General features: G+C 55.8%; 1 protein-coding gene across 1 annotated transcript in view; it reads right to left on the minus strand.

Moving 5' to 3' along the window:
* The window catches only part of NOS1 (nitric oxide synthase 1), a 51,363-nt gene extending 41,857 nt beyond the window's left edge, over nucleotides 1-9,506 (minus strand). Inside the window, exon 1 of the mRNA XM_075769534.1 lies at nucleotides 9,291-9,506. The gene's annotated coding sequence lies outside the window, so the exon portion shown is untranslated. The remainder of the gene's footprint in view (nucleotides 1-9,290) is intronic.
* Nucleotides 9,507-9,716: the final 210 nt, after the last annotated feature.

A 9,716-nucleotide genomic window follows, 5' to 3' on the forward strand; every position in this document is an offset into this window, starting at 1 on the left:
AGGTCACATATTTGGGGAGGAAGGAGGGAAGCAGAGATCTCCTCCTACAGGGAAGGTTCATTTCCAGCCCCTCCATCCCTTCCCCAGCCAGACCCCGCTTTCACCAGCAGTGCTGGATGCAGTGGCACAGGCAGGACCCCGGGCAAACCTTCCCCCTCTTTTGCAGGCAGGAGTCCTTGGCTTTTTGGTGCCGGTGCCAAACCACAGGACCAGCTTCCTTCTCCCTGCACAGGGTCTATCTTTTCCTCGCCCTGCTCCCGGCAGCCCACCAGCACGCCCAGGAGTGCAGCACCATCCCTGCACCCCGCAGCCCCTCCGCTGGTTCCCCCCTGCAAACGAGGTCACTGTCACCCTGATGACCGGGCAAGCCGCTGATTCCCGCAGGACTCATTTCTAATGCATTAGCTGATGCTGTAAGGACAAACGAGGCTTTGAAAGTGATTTAAGCACCACGCGAGTGTGGGGCTGTCAGCTTCCCTTCAAGGGGACAGCCCTGTTATTTGCTTTGGGTTAGTCACCGGCTACGCGGCGCTCATGAACTCCTTGCAGTTGGTGAAGTCTCTGTTCACATCGTGCCCATCTCAGTGGGGCCAGGGCCGTCTTGGGGACTGCCCCCCATCACCGCCAGGCTGGCAGGCATCCCTGGCAGCTCCCACGGGTGGATGATCAAGAGCCAGAGGAGATGATGTTCTTCAGCCTGGTGTGACCCCTTACTGCGGCGCTTGCAGGGGACCAGGGCGATGCTGAGCTCACTGGAAAGGGCGCTCACCCACCTCAAAGAGCTGAGAAACCCCAAAGTGTTTACAGTCCCTCACTCTTCTCCAAGCAGACCAATTTCCAGTTCTTTCCTCAAAAAAGCTTATAATTTGTTACATACATGCAGCTCCAGCCTGCAAAATCCCAGGGAACATAATTTCTGGGTGCACATTGTTCCCCATCCCCGAAACCCACCAACATCTCAGCATTCCTTACAAGTGGGAAGAGGAGAAAAAAATAGATTATAGTTGATATCTAAGCACCCAGCTTTCTCCAAGATGGAGGCAAGCACCAGCATGTCCCCTACAGACAGGAGGGTAACTCGCTCCCAGACCTTGCACGCTCTCACCCATGGGTGATGGGTGGCCGGTGCGTCCCCCCCCCTCGGGTGCAGGCTCTGCAGCAGCTGCCCAGGACTGGCTGGAAGACAGGGAATGACATTATTTGCCTGTTGGGGATTTCCCCTCCCACCCCTTTCTCAAACTCAAGCCTTTTCTTTCCTATTTCTCAGCTGCTCCCAGAGCAAGGAAGGTCAGAGAAAAGCCAGAAAGCCGAGGGGCAGGCAAGGAGATGGAGGGTAACCTGTCTCTGAGCCCCTGACCCTTCTGCTCCTTCAGGCAAGATTTGGCCCGGCATTTTCGTAGAATCATAGAATCATTTAGGTTGGAAAAGACCCTTAAGATCATCGAGTCCAACCGTTTTCCAGCTACAAAATCTTGCACAAACTCAGACTGAAGATGAGAGGGAGATGTTCATGGCATGAGAAAGCAGCAGGAGACACTTGGGAGAGCAGGGAAGACTTCCCCAGACAGCCAGCACAGGTCAGGACTATCCCCGTGCCCAGCTCCCCGGGTGTCCCGGGACATCTGCAGGTCTGTTCCCAGAGGGGACACGTTTCGGATGAAACCTGAAGCACTCAAGCCCGTGCAAAGCGACAGGGAGACGCCGGCTGTTTGCAGCGCGGGAGGCTGAGCTGCGCTCAGCTCCGCCAAGTTCGGTTCTCCCGACGAGCATCATTAAGAGTCTGATTTATGAACCCAAGAGCAGTAGTACGTTTGCCAGGTTGTACATTTAAACCTACTGGAGGTGTCATGTCTAACTCCTTAAAACCAGTGAGAGCAGCGTGGTGAGCAGGGTTTCACTGGGGTGAGCGCTGCTCGGGTGGAAACACCTATTTCACTCTCGAAAGACAGGCAGGAGATGGCCAACGCCGCAGGCAAAACCAGTCTCAGCTCCCTGCCGAGCCACCCCCCTTTATTAAACACCCACAGACAGGGCCGTCCCACTCCCTGCCTCAGTTTCCCTCCCCTACCAAAGCATAAAACCAACCCAAATTACAGAAGAGCAACAAATGCTGCAGAGCTGCAAACTCGTAGCACCCCAGACAAGCGTTACGAAAAGCGTTGACTCTGATCTCGACACCGATCCATGCTGACATCGCTGCTTTGGAGGGTTTAATCAGCGTAGGGAAGAGCAGCAGAACAGGCTCCCCTACGGCAGCGACAAAGGCATTCGCTTAACAAACAAGCCCTACGAAAACCAATAACGAAAAGCTTTTAGAGTCGCCAGATAGCATTTCAAGCAACAAACTCCAGCACATATGTTAATTGGATGATTTGATTTAGAAAGCAAAGCGGAGGAGAAATAAATCTTAGGAGCTTAACGCAATCTCTTAACTCTCCCAGCCAGAAGCTGCAGGCTACGGTGAGCTAGGATGTACCCAACACCAGCCCTTCGGCGTGGGCACTTGGGTTGCCCTTGCCCTCAACAAATCAATTTCGAGTCTTGTCTTCGCTGCGGTAATAGCTTACGTTCCTACGTGCCAGCTTTAAATGGACACCATTGTCCTATTTAATTAGTTTTCGTGGGATTTATAGCATTCAGTGAAGAACCCCAGGGCTGATGGATTTATGGCTGTTTAATTTTTATGACCCATGGAGCATCAGTGAATCCGATGAGGAGCAATGGGACGCAACATATGCACAGTTACTGTAAACCTGCGTGTTTGTGCATCTGAAAACGAAGCATTAAAGTGATTCACGGGCAGCCAGCTCGCTCGTGCCAGCAGTTCTGAGCTCAACTCCCGTTCGGCTCAGACCGATGCTGCAGCGTATCTATGGCCTTTTAATCCCGAGAATATATAGACAATGTTCCCGCAGCTACCTCTAATTATCCACCTCCCACCAACCTTGCCAAAATCCGCCTGGGAAGGAGCGAGCCCTTTCTCCTTCACAGCCAAATGACGTGCTCTGCTTTTCCCTTCCCATCCCCAGCAGACGAGGCTGGGAAGTGGCTATTTCACCTGGGCCACGACATTTTCTTCACTCCCAATAAACCTGATTTATTTTTAGGAGTGAATTAAATAAGAGGCACTTGGCCATCTGTACAACACCCTGGTGCCAGTGCCCAGCGTCTGGTGATGCTGCAAGAGCCGCTGGACCGCTCCACGCAGCCACAGAAGCAAGCGGGCTCGGGAAGGATGCTGCCGAAGGGATGAAGTGCTGAGGTCTCGGCCCTGGTGACCCCCACGTTAGCAAAGCGTGGGTGCTTGCACTGAAAACACGCCTGGCACTGGTAAAAGAACAGTTAATAAAATAAATGCTTGCTTTCTGATATAAATAAATCTACCTCCCTTCCATGAAAGAGTTCATTTGACTCTAATCAGGGGGTTGTTTTCTGGAAAGCAAAACAATACACATTTGCTCGTGGCCATGGCGCTGGGCTGAAGCTGCCCCAAAGCCCCACGACCTGCACGTTTATCCAACTCCTGGCGCTTGCTTTTGTGTTCATCCCAACCTGGGGAATTAAACGGCCGAGGAAAGCCTGGTCCTGCCGGAGCAAGCAGCCACCGGCATTCCTTCTAGGCGCCTGGACTAGATGATCGTTGTAGGTCCCTTCCAGGTGAAATATTCTGTTCTGTTCAGGCCAGCGTCCTGCACACTCCTAATCGCAGGGCAGCAAGGCTAGAGGAGGCAGAACCACACCAAAACTTTGCTGTAATTTAATGAAGTCCCTCGTCCCTCTCCCCTTTGCCCCATCCGATAGGAACCGCACCTCTCCGAGCAGACTGCAGGCAATACGTTTTAATGTTGCCAAGACAACTGTGTTGACAAAATTCCTTTTTTTTTTTGATGACAGAAACAGGGTTTTGTTTCAATTTGGAGTTCAAGGCTTAGCATATTTCAGTAACACGCCTGCCATTTCTCTTTTACTGTTTCGTGCAATATTTTCTTGGCGCCTGTGGTGTGCAGCTGAAAGTGAGTTTAGATAAAACCGTCAATTCTGCCGCTAACCCCGTCTGAAACTGATGTTCTTATTAGGGCTCTGCCCATCTGTAAAACATAAATTTCACTGCCGTTAATTTGCCAAGAGGATTGGAATTACACCAGCAACTCCAGTTTGACAAATGGGAGCCGCGTTAACAGAACACCACTTTGTCCTAAATGACAAAATAGGTAAATAGGAAATAAATGAGAAAATGCCGCTTGATAGATGGTCTCAAAATCCAATCGCAGCACGAGAGGGGAATCGTGGCTCCATTTAGAAAAAAAGAAAAAAGGAATTTAAAAATCGCAGCAGGTTGGCTGGAGCTGTAATAGCTCCAGAGCCGTCAGCCGGCATCAATAAAGTCAGCGGCAGAGCTCTCGGCTCAGAGTCGGTCTAGGAATTAAACTCCTGGCTTGTTTCAGCAGCTCACATTCTCATCCCCTCCTTTGCTGCTGACTCCCCAAAATCCTTCTAGCACAATGGTAAATTTTCCTACTCTAACAAGCCAGTGGGAGAAGTAGCCCAATTAGGACAGTAAATAGCAATAAACCTTATTGTCACTGACTTTTTCTGAGAGAGTGACTCATATCACTATTTAAAAACCTCGGGAAAACAGCAGGCTCCTCGCAGCACAAGCCTGGGTTCCTCGGTCTGGAGGCAGGAACCTCCCGCCAGGTCCCCGTGAAAACCTGCCGCTGCAAAGGCTGGGGGGTTTTCTCTGTCCCCCAAGTATCGCTACCATCTCTCTTCGACACCGAAAGGTGCGGGAGGACTAGAGGTGCGATTCCCCACCAGTGAATCCGGTACGTGGAGTCAAAGCAGAGCTCTCACCCTCTTCGCGCCGGCATCCTCAGCGACTGCGCAAGGCAAAAAGCGAAGATAATTTGTTCCCCTGAGTTTCTGTCCGCGCTTTTCTTACGGTTTTGCATTAGCACTTGTTGCCATAGTATCGACGGCAGCGGCAAAGCTCTCCGTGGGCCTCCTGGGACCCGTCCCTTGTCCCACGGAGGGCTCTGGCTCTAATTCAGGCAGGAACAGAGTCGGGGGTGAGGTGGAATTTTCTGCTTCCTCGTTTTTGCTAAAGGTGCTGCCGGCAACAGCGAGGCTGTTCCTTAGAGGCAACATCAGCCACATCATCCTCACTCCACCAGCATCCCTGAACACAGCCCTCGTCGGGGCTGGGCACTGGGCACGGTGGCCAGACAGCCAGGAGTGTGTGAGAAAGGAGCAGAAACAGCCCCTGATACTCGTGGGTTCCTGGGGCTTTTCCCTTTCCCCCGTGGGACAGTCCCACGCCGGTGATGCTGCTTTTGGCTGAAGCAGCCCCAGCTCCTATCTTGAACACAGAGAGTCTTTCCCCCTGCCAGAGGAGAGGATTTGGGCTCCCCAAGCCCCTGCTCCTCAACACCGGCATCACGGGGACAGGCAGCAGTGGGGCTGGCTGTCACACCAGGGCCACGGTCCCACTGCACGCCAGCGGGACTGGAGCCCTCGGCCGAGACGTGCCACTGATATTTCCAAGGACGTGTTCATTTTGATGCCGTTTGGGGACGAAGGATGGGTCCTGCTCGGAAAAGACTGAGCTTTTGTGACTTTCAAGGCAAGAAGAGCTGCACGTTTTCAGCGCGTCTGAAAACATAAGCCTGAGACTCTGCACAATGAGATTAAGACAAGCCTACCCTAGAAGGGCATTGCAAGATTTCCATAAGCATTTTGGAATTGTCATGTAAAAGAGGGGCGATGGAAAGAGTTGCCTTAGCATAAATACCTCCGGTTTTGTATATACACACACGGTACTTGCAGGTTTCCACGCTCTGCATATAGAATCAACATACTGATACCATATGGGCTTTCCAGACCGCGTGTTTCTTGTGCCCACAACCCGATCCCGAGCGCTTGGCTTGGCGTCATATCAGTACTTCGCTCCACTTGCTTTACAGCTGCCGTGTGGGGTGGCAGCCCGGGGTGCGTTGGGTCAGGTATCGCACACAGCCCGTGGCAGAGTTAATTTGGAAGAAGCGGCTGGAATTAAACACGCTTTCATCCGGCTTCAGCCAGACAGTGGCTTACAGATCCTTCCCTCTTTGGGACACAATATGTTTATTTTTGGCTACGTATGAGAGATCAGATCGCGTATATAGATTTGATTGAATGCACAGATACAATCAGAACAGCATGAGTAGAGCAAAGGCATTTCAGCTTCATTCGGAGCCTCCTCTCAAAACTGGTCCCTTGCTATCGGCATTGTATTTCTTTAGTAAAAATTGATGGTATCAACAAGTATCAGACAATATTCTCGTTACTCAGGAAAGGTAAATGCTAATCTATGCGAGCCGAGCTCATGTGACTTATCAGTTACTATATATAGTTGTTTTCAGGCACTGATTTAGGCAATCTGGCAGATTTCCTAAGCCTTTGTACAGATACACTACTGAAATGGAAAATACAAAATACACGAGCAAAGCGGGGTGGGGGGGGGGGGGGAATCTGACAGGGCCAAAATGTCCCTGAGGGTCAGGAAGGACCAAGCCCTCCCCATCAGCAGACACACAACATTAATTGCAAGGATTCAACCCAAACCCCTCTGCCTAAAATGGCCTCTCCGGTATTCGCTCATGATCGCCGCGCTGACAGAGGGAATAAACAGAATTCAAAGGGCACGAGGATTTGTCACTCTCTTTTGCTCATGAGGGAATGCGACGCTTCTCCCGGTGCAGATACCTGATTAGAGAAATATCCCCCCACCAAAATCCACGTCTGCGTAAGAAGAGACTCTGTACTGGGAGTTTGTTTGCAAACATATGCACGTTTTAAAACTGGAGAGTATATGACTGAGTTTGTAGCGTCTTTAAGAAAATATTCTGGGTAATACGAGCTAGAAGAAAATAGAGGGAGGAAGAAATTGCTGATGCAACTCCAAACTCTTTAAAATAAGACTTCCCCACCTGAGACCTTTAACAGAAAAGGCATAGCCAGCCAAGATGTGCAGGTAGAAATCTCCGGGAGAGTGCTATTTTGAACAGCCCTACTGCCCCAAAAGCCTCCCCACAGCTCTCTGGTGATCACCTCTGTACATCCCGTTCTGCCGTCTGGCTGAGCCATCAGCATTTGGGGATGTAGAAGAGGAAAAGGAGCTGGCATTTAAAGCATTAAAGCGGTCGAGCCCCCGACCACTGCAACTGCCCCCTGCAATCTCCCACATCTCCCGCTCCAGACAGCCGGTGCTCCCATGGGAAGGAAGAAGACACTTCCCCTCCATTTCAGTGAGAGGCGGATCAGCTCCTCGGGGACTCAGCAGATAATTGTCAAGTTGCCTGCCAGAATTTCCTCCTGACAGTCATAACTTGAAAGCGTTGGAAGAAAATGTCTGCACCTGGGCTGTGGAGTCAAGCGCGCTCAGGGAGAGCAGAGCTGACGGAGGGAAAGGCTCTGCGGGACTGGAGCTGGAGGGGGTGATGCACACCCACCCCAGCACCAGATGCTCCAGATGTGCGCGTACAGAGGGCTCTTTTCCTCTGTTTTGCCAGTAAAAAACAAAAGCTTTCTACCATCTACTGCAAACCAAGCTGAAAGCAAGACCACAGGCAGGGCAGGCAGGGTTCATCTCCTTTGATCCCTGCGACAACAACTCCCTTCTGCATTTCGAGCGCATTTGGAGGAGACTGTCGAGGTCCTTGGTGTGCGGCTGGGGAGAGGGAAGGGGCAAGATCCGAACTGACCCCCCGGCTCTCCCTGAAGGACAGGAGCCAGCCGTGAGCGGGACGTCCCAGGGCTTCACTCGGGGGAAGCTCCCTTCCCCAGCCCCGGGCTGGATCGGAACCTTGCTCCCTCCCCACCCCAGTGCCCCGGGGACGGCGGGGACACGACGAGGCAGTGGGACAAGGGGAATAGTAGGGACCCCCCCACACACCCCCCAGCACTGGAAGGGGTGATAGCATCTCCTGCAGCCCCGAGCCCTCCCCGCCGGTGCCCGGGCTATCGGGAGGGTGGCGGTCGGGCTCGGGGCTCCGGTCGGACGCGGCGCCCGCAGCGTTCAGCACCCGGGACAGCTCCGGCCCCGCCCGCCGCCGGCCGGGGGGAACAGCCCTGCCCCTGCCCCCCACCCCGGGCAGCCGCCCCCCACCCTCACCCCCGGGAAAACCGCCTCCGCCCGAGGAAAACTGCACCCTTGCCCTGCCCAGAAACTCTCTCTGTTAACTCCCTCTCCCCCCCCGGGAAAACTGCCCGTCCCCCTGCCCTCCCCGGGCAAACCGTCCCCCTACCCCAGGCAGGCCGGTCTCCCACCCCTGCCCTCCCCGGACAGATCGCAGCCGGTCCCCCCCGCCTGCCCCGGCCCTTCTTCCTTCCCTCCCCGGGCAAACTGCCGGCTGTCCCGGGCACGCTGCCCGCCTGCTCCCGCCTGCCTTCCCCGGCCAAATTGGCCCCCTGCCCTCCCCCCGCACACTGTCCACCTGCCCCTGCCTTCCCCCCCCCCCCCCAACACCAGGCACGCCGTCCCCCTCGCCTCCAGCCCCTGCTGTCATGTGTCGGGTGTGTCGTCCCCCCTCGGTAAACTGCCCGCCCGTGCAAGCGCCCCCCGCCCCATCCAAACTTGCTGCAAAGAGTTGCGGGGGAGGAAGATAACAGCCAGCTTCGCTCCCTTCCCGCAGCTGGCTCAGCCCCCCCAGCCCGAGGGACGCGGGGGGAAACCGAGCACGGAGGCGGTGGAGGAAGTTTGCAGCGGAGCCCCGGGGTGCGGAGGGGTGAGGGGGGGGGAAGGACGGACACCGACACCGACCCCGGGGGGGGGGGGGGCGGGCGGGTGGGAGCCGCGTCTCGGCGCGGCCACCCACGGTCTCGCTCGCCGGACCAGCAAAGCGGCTTTAGCCGGGCAGATCCCACGCTGGCCCTCCGCTCCCCTCCCCGCCGCGGGGTCCGGGGGCAGCTCGGTCGCCTCCGCCGAGCCCCAGGCTCCTGCAGCCGGAGGCAGAGCCCGGCTGCCCGCACCGGCGGGGCTGGGGACCCTCCTCTTGTCCCCGTCCCCCCCCCCTACCCTGGCCAAGGGCACGGCGGAGCGGCGCAGCCCCGGTGCCCCGAGGCACGGCGGCGGGGAACGCTTCCGACGGGCGCCCGAGGGAGCGCACGGTCCCGCGGGGCTCCGCGCTCCGCGGCCGGTCCCGCACCCCCTACCCCGCCGCAAAGTTTCCCGAAGAAGCGGGGCTGGAGGAAGGGGAGGGGGGGGGTTTGGGGGGGGGGGGGGGAAACAGCCCGCCCGCCGCCCCACCTACCGTGCGGCGGAGAGGAGCCGTCCCCGTCCCTGTCCCCGTCCCCCGCATCCCTCTCGGCGGCTCCGGGCACGGCGGAGGGACGGAGCCCGGCGCGTCGCTGGGCTCGGCTGGGCTGGCAGGGAGGGAGCCAGTCCTCGCTGCGCCCCTTTATCCCAGCATCACCGAAACGAATCCGCTTTGACGTCCAACCAGGGTTTTTATGGGTGTGGAGCGAGCCGGTGCAGCCAGCCCTCATTAGGAGACACTCTGCTCTCCAAATCATACATCTTTTATATAACCTCATTTCCAGCCTGGCTTTTCTTCCCCCTCCCTCCTCTTGCCAGGGAGCATCGCCCCCCCCTCCAGCTCCCCCACCAATTAAAGAGCCGAGAAGCTCGCACACACACACACCCCCCCACCCTGGCCCCCACTTGTTGCTGGGAAGCT

Source organism: Balearica regulorum, chromosome 17, assembly GCF_011004875.1.
Source record: "Balearica regulorum gibbericeps isolate bBalReg1 chromosome 17, bBalReg1.pri, whole genome shotgun sequence".
NCBI classification, from domain to species: Eukaryota; Metazoa; Chordata; class Aves; order Gruiformes; family Gruidae; genus Balearica; species Balearica regulorum.